Source organism: Anser cygnoides, chromosome 7 (assembly GCF_040182565.1).
Source record: "Anser cygnoides isolate HZ-2024a breed goose chromosome 7, Taihu_goose_T2T_genome, whole genome shotgun sequence".
NCBI classification, from domain to species: Eukaryota; Metazoa; Chordata; class Aves; order Anseriformes; family Anatidae; genus Anser; species Anser cygnoides.
Window position 1 is genome coordinate 1,413,879 of NC_089879.1, and position 16,871 is coordinate 1,430,749.

General features: G+C 41.4%; 1 long non-coding RNA gene across 3 annotated transcripts in view; it reads right to left on the reverse strand.

The window, feature by feature from the left end:
• Positions 1-15,503, reverse strand: part of LOC106038934 (uncharacterized) — a 35,827-nt gene extending 20,324 nt beyond the window's left edge. For all 3 annotated transcript variants that reach the window (XR_010832849.1, XR_001208914.3, XR_001208913.3), the window contains exons 1-4: positions 14,845-15,503; positions 5,444-5,562; positions 3,375-3,443; positions 1,283-1,654 (exon numbers count right to left, since the gene is read on the reverse strand). This is a non-coding gene — a long non-coding RNA (uncharacterized lncRNA). The remainder of the gene's footprint in view (positions 1-1,282; positions 1,655-3,374; positions 3,444-5,443; positions 5,563-14,844) is intronic.
• Between the last annotated feature and the right edge of the window lie 1,368 nt (positions 15,504-16,871).

A 16,871-nucleotide genomic window follows, 5' to 3' on the forward strand; every position in this document is an offset into this window, starting at 1 on the left:
AAGTAGACAAAGCAGCCAAACTGGAGTTAAAATAATGTCAGGACTGGGACAGTAATAAGTGCTATCAATTTTGCAGAAGGCAAAATAAATTTCCTTGCCCTAGCAGCTTAATTTTCTTCAGAAGCCTGAAAGCGAGCAAGGCTGGGCAAGAGGCCATTCACCATGCACTCCCACCGCACCGAGCCGGGCAGTGCAGCAGCAGCTGGGCTCCTTTGGGTGTCTCTGATTATATTTGGCTGCTCACCATGACTGCTGCATCATGCACAGCATGGATACTTTTTTTTTTGCCCCAAACTGAGACTTTCTCACATGTTCTGCATGGTGTCATATTTCTCATCTCGAGCCCTTGGCAATCCTAGCCTTTGAGAGTTGTTGTTGTTGTTTAAATTTTTCCATGGGGTACAGCACAGAGAGACCTTGTGCATTAACATCTCAGCCAGAGCCAGGAAAGGTAGGGGCAGCTCTGATCCTGCCAGGCTCAGTGTCTGGGCAGGCACAGTTATCAAGAAGTTTTTAGCTAACAGTTAACAAGACATTTCAAGCCAAGCCCCCTCTGAGTTGATAGCTGTTGCCCCATCTGGCTTTCCTGGCTGCTTTGGGTGCCAGCCCCCACCACAGATGTCCCGAGCAGCTGGGTGCTGTATCAGACCCTTGCCCACAGCCCCCAGCTCCCATGGAGGCGCTGCCACTGGTGTGGGAGCGAGTACGGAAGAGCTGAGAAACAAGCAACATCGGCAGACATGAATTAAATAACTGCGTGATGCAGTTTGAGAGTCCAAAACCACTCTCTGCAAAGTGGTGCTTAAATCACAGCCCTGCATCCTAGCAGCCGGGCTCGCCTCTGCTGGGGAGCTGCCTCTCCTCCTCTGTAATATAACAGACTAATGGCGAGAGCAGTTGCACAGAAGAGGGACGATAAAATAAAGCTGAGCCAACACTGAAGAAGAAATGTAATATTTATGAGACTACAGAGAGAGAAGATGGGAGCCTGGCTCCATACCAAGTTAGCATAGGCCACAGGGGTGGGGATGCCAGGGTGCTCCCCTCGAGGTGGGGCAGGAGGCTGAGAGCCACAGCCTGAGGACAAGACTGTGCCCACCTCTCCTGTTTGCACAGCAAGTGCTCTCAGCACTGGGCTGATGCAGAACAGTAACATCACATGCCCACGTATTTGTATATTTTATACACATATACAAGTTATATATGGGTATAATTAAAGAAAAAATGTAAAAATATATTAATAAAATTCTATTATATATATACACATATAAAAATTACATACTGCTTGGAATGAAGTGGATGATCGTCGTGCTGCTGGTGTATGGTGAATCCAGCACAGCAGGCATCGGGGCTCAGCCCCAGATATGGAAACTTCCCAAGTCCTTCCCCTCGATGCCTGACGAAGGACTTGCTCCAGCACACAGCAGGAGCCCTGGGCACAGCTGGCAACAGACGCGAAACCCTCAGGAACTGAGAAGTGGCACAGGGACTGGGAGCCTCCAGCTCGGTACGTGCAGGAAGAGCAAACAGCACTTGCATGGCTCTGGCTGCTCCCTCACGCTTCCAAAGTGCGTTGTTGTAGCATTTAAGCGCCCAAAGCTCCTTTTCTTGGCACTTTCTTTTTCTTCTCCAGAAAATCATTGCTTCTCACAGCCTGCATAAGAACAAAGAAAACAAGGCTAAACTGAAACTCAAGTTTTTTCCTCCCCTGGCCAATTAAAAAATAGTTGGAAAACAAAGTTTCAGTCCTACTGGACCTCAGCATTGGAGGGTTCGTTTCTTCACCTGTGAGGTTGGGCCTCAGAAATTGGTTGAGAATCCCAAACTCCTACATTCAGCTTTACTCTTAGCCCTAAAAACAATTGCTCCTCTCCCGTTTTCTGTTCTTTGCCCAAGGCTCCTAAAACATCGTGTGGGGATTTGGGAGCCCCATTTGAAACAAATTGTTTTAATTAAAATAGTAATTTTCAGCCCCAAGAGACGTAAACTATTAAAGAGTTGCCAGGAGGGAGATACACTAATGGAGAGCAATGAGCAATTATAGGCAATCTGCTGCAGGTTCTCGGAGAAAAACACAGGGAAGCAGCGCAGCCACTTGCTGCCTGCCTATTTATCACTGCCGACAGCATTTAACGGCATACAGGTTTTCCTTCAATAAAGGCTCAGCAAGCGCACTTCATTTTCTTATGTGTCATCAAGTCATTTTGATATAAGAGGGGAGATCAGCAAGGGAAATGGAAGGAACAAATCTCCTTTCTCTTAAACAGCTCTTCAGCACCTGAAACAATAGGTGTGCAGGGCTTGCTGGAGGCAAACGCTGATGGGTTTGGTCATGTTGGTGAGCTCAGTCTCAGACAACCCTGTTGTCTCCCAGACGCTTCCTGACATTGCAAGAATATTCTTTTGGGACACACACGTTTTAAGGACCAATTAGAAACCTCAATCAAGATTATGTTTCAAATTTCAAAGGTAATGCTCAGGTGCATCCCCAGGAAGGTAAATGAGAGCAAAGGAAGAGGCGCTTTGTGGTTAAAATACTTTTTTTTTCCTTCCCAAATTACAACGTGGAAGAAAAAAAAAAAAATATATATATATACACATACACACACATATATAAACAACGCTCGCCGAGGTGATTGGCCCTGGTGCAGATGCGTGCTGCAGCAGAGCCGGGGACCGAGGCGGGCAGGGATTTGTTCCTAGCACCGAGGCCCCTCAAGGCAGCCAAGGGAGCCATCAGGCCCCAGCAGCCCTCGTGAGGGAGGCTGAGGAGGTGCGAGTGGAGCCAGGCGTGTCCCTTCCACGGCCGTACAAAGGCAGCCCTTGAGGAGCACGGCAACCAGGACATGGCGCCTCAGTGGCGCCTCAGTCAGGACACGGCGCACTCAGACAGGGCAGAGCTTCCCTCCCCGCTCAGAACAGCTCGTCTACTGGCTGCCTACCTATAGCTAAACCGCCATGGCCTGCACAAGGCAGAAAGCTCTTTCTCTAGAAAGTCCGCGGCGACCCAGACGGACTGGCTGCTCAGAAATGCGGCAGTTCAGGTCTCTGGTCACAGGGAGTGCCTGAGCCTGTTGCTGCCATCTGAGGGTGGCAGAGACACCGCGTGCGTGAGGTGCGAGCAGGGGGATGGCCTGATCAGCCTGGCGGCAGAGCTCCAGGTGAAACAGGGGTCTTTTTAGAAATAACCGTATTTGTGGAAGTTTCAAATCTCTAAGTGTAAACGTGGGGTTTCACTACACACAGACAGATGTCCGCAGGTATACTTTCTCCTATAGGTAGATACATGCATGCATGTATGCCCTGACCCACCTCACAATTCCAGAATTTTATAGATTTACCATATTCAGCTAGTTTGAAGAAAAGCATCTTACTTTAGAAGCCAGGAAATCAAGTTTCCACTTTTAGATGTCTTAATCTCTCCTGAAATAATCCAGGACAACCTATAGCGGGAATCAGAGTAAAAATAAGTGAAAAATAATTTTTGATATGTGGATTTTTAGTGTAGGAAACAACTCGGTTTAATAGCAAAAAAGAAAACATATTAGCAAGCTTCCTGAAAACAGCTTTTCAAAAGAAAAACTCCACCTTTTTTACTGAAAATAACATGTTTTTCTACTCAGGAACCACAGAGCATCTGCCTCCGCCACCCACAGACACCACAGAGGAACACGTTACTCCGAGGATTTATTCATGTCAGCGCGGTGACCTACTAGAGATAGCATTGAGATGAAAAGTATTATTCTTTTTTATAATTCCCTTCTTGCTTGATTCATACCTCATTAAATCAAGAGGAACGTTAACCATACATTGGAATGTGTTGCATGAGTCCCTTTATTTTATTTTTCTGAAATGCAGGCATTTTTTATTAACAATGCGTCATTTGATTCTATTAGGTAAATAAACACCAGCGGATGACACAGTATGCACCTGTGGCTATACTGTAATAATTAAATAATATTAAATAGAAATATGAAAGAATTGCTGAAGAAATCGAGACTCTTAAAAGAATTCCAGTGAAGGATGTTCAAACAGACATTCCAGAAGGGCAAATAGATAAATTAGATTTTCCCTTAGCAATCTCTGTGACAACTGGAGAATACTAAATACAGAGCATAAGGGACGCGTTGCAGCAAAATGTTTTGCCTTATTTTTAATTTAAATGTAGTTATATAGATGAAGAGCCTGGAGGCATCAACCATTGCCAATCAAAGCTTACATAAGGAGTAAGTCTTATACTGAAATCACCACTGCCCGGAATTGCTTAAGTCATCTGAGGATAAATTTTTTCACTGTAGACATATACAAAGTCTTTTTATTTTTTCTTACTCTCTCCCCCCCCTTTTTTTTTTGGAGGGGGGGGGGGGGGTGGTATTTTCAACAAACATATCTCTTTGGCAAAAAAAAAAAAAATCCTTTGAAGCAGTCCAAATATCTTTTGAAGTTATAATAGAGAAGTAATTTTGTATTCATACACCCATTTTACCTCCCCTTTCCTAAAAAAAGGACATATAGCTTAGTGAAAAATTTATATAATGAAACAGGCTGACTCATCTCATGACATCAGAAGCATCCAAGCAAACAAAATTCCTCTAAAGTGAAAGTGTATGCATCTTTTTTGTAAGTCAAAGACACTGAACTGAAATACCGGAAAATCAAGTTTAATTATTTCAGATTAAGTGCTACAATCTGTAAATCAGAATACCACAACGTACATAATAACGTGCATGATGCATTAATGGCCTGGTAAATAAATGATGGCTTTAAAGAGCCGTCCTCACTTAGCAACCTAATAGATTTATTAAAACTACGTTCATGTTTCTTTGCAAAGTCACAAAGGCTATTAAAAACTCATGGAAGTGCCACACAACGCATTAGTAGCACAATTTTAAAACTCTTCTTTGCCTCTCTCCAGTTCTATAAATGTATTTCTCTCCTTGACAATACTTCCTAAGTGTCAGAGATTTTCCCATGTACATCCTTCCAGAGCCCCAGAAAAACAAGAATGGCTGATCTTACTTGAAAACTAAAAGCTTAGAGGTAGTTCTCCATGGAACGATGGAAAATCCCACAGGTTCAAGAAAACAACTGGTAAATACAAGCTTCTTCTTCCATAAAATACAATTTGTTAAATACAAATATTCGCTAATGGAAAATGTTTTACTGCTACACATACAAGACGGCTTGAACAGTAGTACAAAGTCAATAACAAAGCAATAAAAGCAGCAAAACGCACACATAGTGGGGCAGGTATAAATAAAAGGCATGTTTTGCTGTTTTTGTATGGAAGAATTGCATCATTTCTCTTTATCCATCTACAGTGCAGAAAGTCACATCTGTACTCAAACTCTGCTTGACTCTGGCAAGTATCTCTTCTTATTCAACAATCCACCATTTTCTTCTACTCAAAAATCCCACCAAAAGACCAGCTAAAATTTTTTACCTGAGACGTCCATTGGAAAAACAGTGACAGGATATATATTTTTTTAATGGTTCCTCATTACTTTCATCACTTTTTATGTATACTTGATGTTCGGGAAGAAGGAGATAGTGATAGTCCTCCTGAAAAAAAAAATTAAAAAAATAAAAAATGAAAAATGCAAATATATCAGGTAACAGAAATGCTTATAAATCTGAATTTATATTGGAAGCAAAAGTAAACTCACAAAGATGATTTATTGCCTCTTACAATGAATGTGACTATTAGGTGCTTAGATTTTATTAACACAGGGAAAGAACATATTTTATGTTCAAATATTTAAGTACTCATAGAAAGTAAATGCAGAAATATTGTAAGTATTAAGCATTCAATTACTTCAAGCTATGTAAAAAATATTTAAAAAATACTTTTCTGCCTGTATAACGATATATTGCCAAAAGAAATTTCTGCTTTATTGGAAAATCCAATGAGTTTGTTGGCTTTATTCAGAGTCTAAATGAAGACATGTACGTGCATTTCTCATAGCCTTGGACAGGACAGAAGTTGAGATTTGAAGCACTGACCACAGGAGAGCTTCAGATACTGATAAAGAATGACTTAAACAGAAGTGCAGAATATCAAAATACCCACTCCAAGCAATGGTTTTCTCCAAGACATAAGCAGTTCTCGCCTACCTGCATGCTAACCAACGCTCCTTTTCCAGCGAAGACTGTTCCCCGCAGAAGCTTTTCCTGAAAATGCATTTCTGACACCTTGCAACAGCCCATTTGGGAATGGGCTTTAGAACAGCCACACAATTTTGTGGCAAAACTGTAATTTCTGCATTGCCCGTGTAACAGCCAACCAGAATCCAGGTCATTCCACGAAGAGGAGGAGGAAGATACAGGAAAGTAAAAGATCACCTGTGCCTTCCCCAAAATGAGAAGAAGTGGCAGCTTAGACTTGACAGCTTGTACTAATGCCGTGAAGATGAGAAGTTTTGTTATGCTCACTAAGTCACTGCCATCAAAGGTTCGTTCTTGCCTAATGGTTGCCAGGATGGCAGTGGAAGAGGAAAGTAGGTTTTAGACAACATGAGCTGCTTCAGTGAGTGTGTTAAAAATGAAATGAATAAAAATAGTCATAACATGCAAGTTTAGGCACTGCTCTGCAGAATGAAGTAGGAAATCCTACAAATGTACTGATTTAACATCTCCCAGTTTTCAGGCTGCCACAACTGTCAGGACAGGAAGAGTTTTCTTATTTTACTTGTAGAGTTCTGGTGCTGTTAAATTATTTTCATTTTAGCTCAATCCAAAAACAATGTTAACAACAATAAAAATTCAGCTCTTCAAACTGTATTGATTTGCAAGATTATTCTGGAGGATGGGAGAGTATTCTTGTTGTTTTTACGTTATTTGAATTGATCAATATCTGCCTACTTAACTTAAATATCCAGCTATAATGCTACTTTATTTTTCAGAACTTCAATAACTAAAATGCTTTCATTTTGTAAGTTATAGTCCTGAAACTGATAGCGCTATTTCAAACATGGTCATCTCTTGCTTAAATCAAGTCAAATACATGCCTTAAGGGAAAACCAGCATTTCTCATGTGCCCCTGAAATCTGAATAATTCCCATTTCAATGGGAACGTTGATCTGCCTTCATTTCAAAGATGTGTATGCCTGCACGTGACACGGTACAAGGCTATGACTTGGATTTTTTTTGTAAACCCTCCCCCAAAGAGTTAGCAGTGAACCCCACCTATTATCAGCCCAGCAATACGTGGGCAGATTTCCATTCCCAGGAGTCAGCATGAGACACCTAGACCTGGACATACTGGAAAGACTCCAGTGGAAGGCCACCAAGATCGTCAAGGGACTGGAGCACCTTTCCTGTGAGGGGAGGCTGAGAGAGCTGGGGATAAACCCCTCCAAGCCTCTCCTTCTCCAGGCTGAGCAGTCCCGGCTCTCTCAGAGCATACATAGAGAAATAACTAAATGTAATGGTTGTATCTCATAACCCTGCTAACAGACTTATAGCCATGGGCTCAAGAGGAAAACAGTTTTAATTGCACAAGTTCAGCCCAACCGTGAGATAAAATATTGTAAAACTTTTATAAAGCTTGAAATTATCAGGGACACTGCTGCTTGGTAATGAAAGCAGCTGTGGAAATCCCACCATTTCCCCCTCCCCTTATTTCAGTTTTGAAATATGACCTCAGAAACCCCAAATGAACTCAAGAACGTGGAAGATTTGAGCAAGGTTTCTGTCACGTCTGCACCAAGAGCCTCGCCCTCTGCCAGTAACAAGCCAACCCAAACCACCAGTGGACAACATCACTGCGTCAGGCTCACACAGCAGATCAAAACTACTCAGATCAGATGTGAGAAGCGTAGGAAAAATGGTACAACAGGTCTAATCCCCTTCCCACTGAGTTTCATAACGAATGGGGCATGCAACAGGCTGCCAGGCACCATGCTGGCAGCTCACAAGCGTGGTGCTCTGCTGAAGGTGCTGCCTGGGTCCGGGCTTGTAATTCAGAGACATGAACCTTAGATTTTATGCTCACCTTCCTATTAAATGACAAGGGACACTTAACTCAGATTAATGCATGTTTATACACTTTAATTGTAGATTAAGGTTTTTCGTGGTTACGTAAGAAATATCAGAAGCATATTAACTTATGTTAGTTTTAACAACAAAAAAAAGCTACTGCAAATTTGCAATTATTCTGCAATTAGATGGAAATTACTTTCCATGCTAATTGCTCTGACAGGTGCCTAATAGCTTCTCTAAATAGGGGTTGAAATTTTACCCATGGGTATTCTCAATTACTTTGCTTGACCACCTTTTACCTCTCCTTAAAGCAATGAAAATATTCAGCACCAACGAGAAGTTTCTGTCCTGCTGGGTCCTTCTCCCCCACGAACAGCTCTGCTCCTGCACAGCCCCCAGCCCTGCACCCCACTCCAGGGGAAGCCTTCCTGCCCCTGGTAGTGCTAGAAGCCTCCTAAAAGTCCCTAAAAGTTTTTCCAGGTTTGTTCCTGACGAAACAATGGTGAAAAATTCAGCAGATTTTTTTTTTTTTTTTTAAAGCAAAGAGGAGCCTTCACCACGGCTGGCACATGCTGCAGCCCTCCCTGCAATTGCACAAGCATAGCTAACACTTAATGAGACGTCCCACACATACCCCAGATACAAATGATCTCAGTCCGAGTACAGATAAACAAATAACAACCTATTCCTGCATGTTATTTATCTCCATTACTTCAAAGACTCTCCTTAATAGGCAACCCCACAGTGAGAGGAAGGAATACTCTTGTATTTCTGAAGGATCCTAGCCACTAATTTAAAAGACTATTGGAGCTAATTGGCTGTAGAAATGATGATAAATCTGACACCGGTGGGAAAAGTTGCCAACACAGCTGATGTGTGCATGAAATGTGACTTTACCCCCTGACAGGTATTGCCATGGGTATATCTAGGCCAGGACAGAACCGTTCCCCACCCTTCCTGCCAGAGCCACACACTGCCTGCTTTGGGGCCTGGGCAGGCCTCAGGACAAACTGCAAGGCTGAGTCGTCAGACTACAGCGAAAGCACCTTTCCTGGCTGAAGGCAGAGTGCAACCAAATGGGACAAAATGCGTGTAGTTTCCATGCCATCAGAGAGGGAGAACAGAAAGAAGCTGTTGTAAACTTGCGACAAACGTTACAGGAGAGGCACCAGCTAGCTACGGAGCCAAAGCTTCTCACTGCTGCTCTTCAATGAAAACCTTCCAATATTTGTTAAATTATTTTTTCCTGAGGACTTCACCACTACAGCCCTCTTCAAATTGAAATTTCATTTATATACTGTAATATAACCCCCATATGTTTACCATAGTCTCACTGGGAAAATGCTTTCCCAACTTGTTTGCAAACACTATAATACCGAAAAACAAATGCCAACTCTTGCATTCAAATGAGAGCATTGCCTGTAAAATTGTGACCTTTGTTTTATATATAGACATTCACAGCTGTTAACCAAGATTATCTATACATCCCAAGGTGTATTTCATCTGAAATGCAAAGTTTTTCTTTATCGCACATATGGTTGGCTGGGAATGGGTTTGTTTCCCTGTGACTGAAAGCTATTTGCTTGACTTTCAGACATTTAAAGGTGATTTACAATCTCTGCATTCACATCATGGACAGATAAACAGAAAGACTATAATGTGTGTGACCATTATCCTCAACATCTGTTTTATCCTGAAAATAATTCTATATAAAATAAATTATATCTTAATTATTAGGACTGGCCTAACTTTATTTTTCAGTGGTGTTTACTTTCAGTCTTTTGTATCTGGCTCTACAGATACACCAGTCGGTCGCTTCAGAAGACACAGTACAGCAAGTCCTCTATTACACATCACAATATTTTAAAGGGAAGTCAGACATTGACCTCTATTCTCTTACAGCAAGTGTTGATTTTATGGATAATTTGACCAGTGAAAATTCAATGCAGCGTGCATCTCCCCTGCAATTAGGCAGGCGATAGTAGCTCGGTAGCATGCAGGCACTAATTTTAATGTAGCCATCTACCACAGGGAAGGTACGCCACAGCTTTCAGCACGCGTTGTGTGCTGAATCCTCGCCATCGAGACCTCATCCCCCAAGGGAGCTCGCCCTGAGCAGCCCAGGCGAGGCAGGCTGTGCTTTGCCAGCTGCAGGCACTCAGTTGTGCTGATGCACCGCATGCAGCCGTCTGGGAGCGGGGCGGGATAGCTCACAGACCCACACCTCTCCGACCCAGTTCCTTAAGCAGGGCACTATTCAGCACATCGGGTAGAAGAGAGGCATTGCTTCACTGCCGGACAGTCACTGTACAGCAAGAATACTTGTAAAAAAAAAGAATTGACCTCAACTTATTAACTTCTGGGGGGTGTTGGGTCAAGGGGATGTGGAAGGTAATAGAAAAACGTCCTTGAATCTGTGACCCTGCCTGACTTCCTTGAAGCACATCTTGTGTTTGAAGTAATTCAGACTTGCTTCAGCGCTTCTGTAATTATACTATCTATCATTAATTACAGTGTTTTAAGAAAGCACTCAAGTGACATTTCGGATGACACAAAATGTTTTTCTTTTCAGAACATACACACAGCAGGCAAAGATCATTACCAGTATTCCACTAATTTGTGCAACTAAGGTGTCTGAAAAGAAACCCATACCACATCCTTTATTTTAAACATACCTGAAATAAACAACTTTGTCCATCTTGCATCTTTTGTTATTTGGAGAACTGCCTTGCTTTGCTCTTCCGCCTGGATGTATTCTTACTAGCTTGGTCTTAACACCATGCAAATGTAACTGCACTACGGCTGCACAACTCGGTGCAATTGCACTGAGTTCAGAACATTTTGTTTCCAATTTCCTCCTCTCAGCCTTGTTTATGCTTTGGGTATCAGTATTCAGAAGCTGAGCAGTCTTGCCAAGCTTACTCCAGGGACTTCTAATGGCTCTGAAGCCTGCTCTTTGTTCCTAACACATTAATAGACGAGCTCTGCAAAGCAGTCGTTTATAGCTTGTCTTCTCCTCAACATTAACTAAAGATGCAGCCCAAAACTTTGCTTCTAGCCCAGCTCTCCTATACACCGAAGTAGGTTATAGCTATTTAAAAAGCAGCTAACATGAACACTCTTGAAAACACTGTGCAGCCCAACCCCAGCTATTATCCCACCTCCCCTGGTGGGCTGTACAGATGACGCCACTTTCCACAGCGCTGCTACTGGAGCCTGCCTGGCAGAATTAAATGTGTGCCTAAGGCACTGCAGTGCACATGCCATAAGCTTGTGAAGAGAAAATGAAGAACAAGAGCTGTTGGCTCTTGTGGTAGTGAAGTGATGGCAATGCAGCAGATGGGAGCTCTCACCACCCTGAGATGCTCGACACTGCTGGGCAGGGATGCTGCATGTCAGAGCTGGCTTCGCTCCTGCTAGGCAAGCTTGAAGAGTACTTTCCTGCAACGACGAGCCTGTGTTGGGCAATAACTGAAGTCTCCTTTCTTAAAGCTCGTTGCAGTCTCGTTTGTTCAGATATTTTGTCTAGACTCCAACGTCCATGACTGCTAACTGTTTCTTACCGCCTTCTGTGGAGTGCTCAAGTCCAGGGAAGTGTCCAGTTTCCAGATGAATCAAGTCTCCCTCCTCTCTCTTTCCTTTCCCTCCTGCTTTACAGTGTGGTTAATTGCTAAAGCTACCTGTCAATTTCCCAGGTTGCAAATCAGCTTCAAAAGCTTCCAAAGACTTATTTTACTACTTCATCTATCATTTTGCATTTGTATCAGCATTTCCACCTACATTCAAGGCTGGTTTTCTCATGTTCTCTTTTAAAGTTTCTTTCAACAAGTATAGCATTTCTATCATCTACTGAGCAGACGAATTGATGCAAACATCCTGTGATTCACTAAGCAGTGCTGGAAGCTCAAGAGCACAAAAGTTATCAGAAGAAGGAGGGAGGAAAGGAGAGAGCTGTGTAATGTCGTGGTCCTAGATTGTGCCATTTTTCATGTGAGAAAGTTAGCAGCAGCTGGAAATTCAACCTCTTGTGCACACCAAACCATTCATTCAGTGTTTTGAAATGGAACAATATACGTCAAAAAAGGGAGAACCATAGAAATGAGATCTGCTTGAAATGTTCATTATTTTTGAAGAGTAATTTTGACATTTTTCCATATGCCTCCCATATACAATAGTGTGTTATTAATTAAAGCAAACAGTGTCTTAAAAGTAAGAAGCACCATATGCACACATATTTCAATGCACACAAAAAATATCTTCTATATGAGAGAAAGCTCTGAAAGCTCCCATTTCATTTAGGCTTTGAATCTGAGAAAACCAAATGACTCTTCAGGCATCAACCAGCTTTTTGCTTTTAGTCTCCCTTACATGTATTTTTATATACAAAAAAATGAGATTTGTAGCTTGACTGAGAGAGAAACCTAGTAAAGAGAGATTATGGAATTTACTTAAAAAAAAAAAAAACCTCTCACTTGAACACAAACTGTCAAGCCAGTTTCCATTTAAAAAAAATGCACTACATATAATGTAATACTCTCATAACAGCACTCATGTTTTCTAAAAAATAATATTGATCAAGACCCACGCAATGAATTCCTGCATGATAGCATGATGTTCTGATATCACGCAAGGCAGAGAGCATCACTCCAACAATTCCTACAGTCCCAGCATAGAGGCCTACAAAACTAAAGTGGTTTGTGTGTAAATATGGGCTACATAATTCTATTAAATTATATGAAATAGACTATATTATATCATAAGAATTATGACTGATAACCAACTTGAAAATATGTCGTCTATGACAGTATAGAAATATTGAAATGTACAGCAAATATTACCATTAAAAAACATTGAAAGGTAACTACCTATTTCTGTGCTTACAAAGAAATAAAGGTGAGAAAGAAGACTTTGGAAGTAGGAAAATCAGTTGTAACTCAAAAATTTATAGAAAGGCAGAGCTTTAAATGAGGAAGATTGTGACATTGGTTAAGGATAATAACGTCTTCAGCTCTCAGTCAAGATGGAAACTCTAGGATGATCATAATCCGATTCACAAAAAGAAAATTTAAACTTTCCGCGTAAATTTAACAGAAATCAGAATTACACTGAAAAATAAATTCATGTCAGATGCAAATTAAACCAAGAACATTAATGCGAAAATTAGAGGAGTTGAGGAACTTGCTGTGATGTATTCAAACTTATGTTGTTTAAGAAGAACAGTCTTGTAGGAGTCTCAAAGAGTAAATAACACAGTGAAGTATCATTACAGTAAAGCTAATTTAATGCTACGGTACAGGATATCCAGTCTGACTTGTAAGTCTCCTTTTGTACTTCCTAATAGCTACTTAACTGGAAACAAGCAAAAGGATGTTACTATCACATGTTCTAATAGCACCTAGAAACCTGTGTCACTACAGGAACTTTTACGCAAATTTTGCAAAAAATTGCTGCATTGAAGAAGAAAATATTTTCTTCGATTCCACCACAACCATTAAAACACAATATTTTTGCTTCTGCTGATACATACGTATTAAAGCACTCCTGATCTAGCAAAATTATCCTCTTAAACATACACAGAATTACCTAAGCCTGCCTTCAGTTATTCAGGCAGGACTGATATTTTCAGGGAAGAGATTCAGTGACAGAGGCCAGACAATTACATATGCACATAAATAGAATCTAGAATTCATTGGAAAGGTGTCCAAAAGCAGTTTCTGTATAAGTCCTGATAGACCTGAGGTTTTTCTAGAATATTATCCTTTCTTTGAAAGTAGCCTTCAGCCAACATGCATCACAGTAAGAACAAGAAACACGTGCAGGGTTATGTTCCCTGGGTGACTTCCCCAATTTTGCAGAAACGTGCTTACCTCCTTCCCGAAGCTGACTGTACTTTTTGCACTGTACCATGGTTGCAGTTCCCCCAGGTTAAGTATGAACCACAGGAGGAAGTACAGCCTTTTATGGTTCAGCCTCCCTGTCTTGGCTGCTTTGCTGGGCACCTCTTTATCCTGCTGTTGTGGAAGTGAGTGTCCTTTCTGTCGCCCCCACCCTTCTATCCTACCTCTTTGTCAAATTACACAGCTTTATGCACAAAATACCTGGTGTGTTCCATGCCAAACCAAGCATTAGCACAGCACATTATTCCTCCATACACAACAGCAGGAGTAAGAGAAGTGTTTATATTTTACAGAGCTAGCAAGCAATCCATTACCTGATTTTTTTCCTGTACAATTTGTCAAGTCTCTCAAATTAAGTTTTACATAAGGTTTTCAATTTTTGTACAGCAGACCAAACAGCTTGCCTGAAACATGGCTTTAATTAAAGTGCTCCAGCATCCCATCTCTGCACATGCAGGGTTCTTTCAGCAAAATATATAGGAGGGACTGGCCACGAGATCTGAGATAACGGTGACCTGCTGAAGGAAAAGAGTTACACAACCGTCAGCAAGGAATAAAAAAAAACGTAAAGCCAAGATACAAACATCAAAACTGAAATCCTTCTTCTGGTGGGTTCATCTTTTAACCCCCAAATAAATGAAACACTCTATTACAAGCATGGCACTTTGCGTACAGTAGCTGCCTTTCCAAGTGCTGAAAGATGGAACAAATTGGACCATGACAGCAAATAAGGAGAGGATGATGCAGAATTGGCCCACTCCTGAGCAAGTCTCTGGACATCTGCTTCAGGCACAGAAAGCCCCAGATGTCAAAAAAAATAAAAAATCCAATAATTTCAACAGATCATACACAGACACATCAGTGATAAGACAGCCGTCAATACAATTGCTTAGATGCATTCTTTGCACAGACTAGTTAAAAAGCACCTCAAACTATTAAAAATGATTAAGAAAAGCTCCACAGCAACCTTAGAGCAGATCTGAGTGCTGCACCAGTCTCCCACCAGATGGGACGTGCTTTGGAGGCATCTAGCTCAGGCTGGAAAAAGGCTCTTCAGCAGCCAATCTGCATTTAAAGCAGTTCACATGTGTGCAACTCATGCAGAAATTCAGGTGAAGCTATGTAATTAATTTCATCTGAGAAAGAGACAAAAGTATTTAATCAGAACCTCAGAACGTCATTTAGGTTTAAAACAAATACTCTAAATATCCAAACCTAAATCATCTGCAAGTCAAATGACATTTATCTCAGTTAAAAAGAAGAGTTCTTTCCCATTAAAAGTAAGAACACGACATGAGTTTTGGTGAGAGAAAGTCCTTTGGCAACTGAATGACAGGGCCAGAACAGAAAAACAGAGTGGCCAATTCTTCACCTTCCATCACTGAAAGCAGCAAAGGGTCTGGCCAGTCCTCAAGTCTTAAAAAACAACCATTTAAGAGATTTATCTGAGCAGTACACTATAATTCAAAGCTGGAGAGTGTTAAGGGAAAGGCTGTGAAAACATATTGAGGGATTAGAAAGTAGGACCACAGAGAAAGATCTGCAGAGGTCAGTCTGTTTAGTTTATCAAAGAGAAGGTGAAAGGGGAACTTTGATCAAAGTTTAAGAACCCAAAAGGATAATGAAAATCTGCTATAGCAAGCACTTCAATCTGGAGATGACTATATATCAATTTCCAGGGGCTACAAGTGGAAAAGTGCCAGAATCACACAGGAAAAAAGAAGCTCTTGATCTAATGGTGTGGATAATTAATGACTGAAGAATATTACCGAAGGTTCTCACAGATGCTCTATTGCTGGAAGTCATTAATTCAGGACCGAGTGTTTCTCTACAAGGCATATCCCCGTTCAGTGCGAGTTTTTGGACCTGAATTATGTCAGAGAAATCCCACAGCCTAGGTTGTGCTCTGCTCAAACTAGATGAACCCAGATGCAAAACGTGATAGATCCCAAAACAAGACAAAAAGATAACTTTGCATTAATGTTTTTTTCATAGACTTAGTACAGAGAAACACTCCAGTTACACAGTATTTCAATTAAAAAGTTGTGGTTATCCGTGCTGAGCACGCCAACTTCCTTGCCACTTCTACAGGAGCCATATTCCTCCCTTCTGAATAGATCCAGCCTTGCTGATAGAAGCATCTGGTGAGAAATTCACGTGGCTCAGAAGCCATCTCTGCTGTTTCCAGAGGGTCGGCGACCAGATCTGGTCCAACCCAAACAACACAGACAATTACCGTGTTTGGTGACACGCAGGTTGCCAACGTACGCTCCTCTTCCAAGCAGAGGCTCCACCACCTGCTTCCTCGCCTTCTCCACCCCCCAAAACCACCTCTGCTGCACAAACGGGCTCGGCTGGCTGAGATGTGATATGGCTTACTGAGCAACGCTCCCAGCGGTGGCTGCACAATTGGCCATCACCAGCTCCATTCAACTCAAATTGCATTGCGCTTAATTGATTCATTAAGGTAATCACTACTGTCATATCGTGTGCTCATTACAAACAACAACAAATTATTCAGAATGTTTTCCCTTCTGAGCAACTGTATCAAATATATTAATCAAAAGTTGGTTGGCTGTTTCAGTCGCTCATTATCCACATGCCATTTATATAATAAAAAGCAAATGAACAAAACAACTTGCCATCAGTCGGCTATTTCATTTTTCCCTAATGAGCTCTAAAATTTGTAAATTAAACAAGCAGTGGTGCTCCTGATTTATATGAGAAGGGTTTTGACCAAAATATATATTTCATCCATGGGCAAATCTGTTTTATATCCAACAGTTTGTCAGTTTTAAAAAAACCTGCCAAAGGCTATTATTGAAGGCAGAAGGCAAAACTGGTATGGCAAAGCCAAAATTTTCACATTAGACACAAGAAAAAAAAAACATTCATGACTCATGCTGGCCATAACAAAACTAAGAGTGAAAAATGACCATACATGAACTCAACCTAAAATCAAAATGCACCCCTTGCCCAGAGAAGCACTTCATG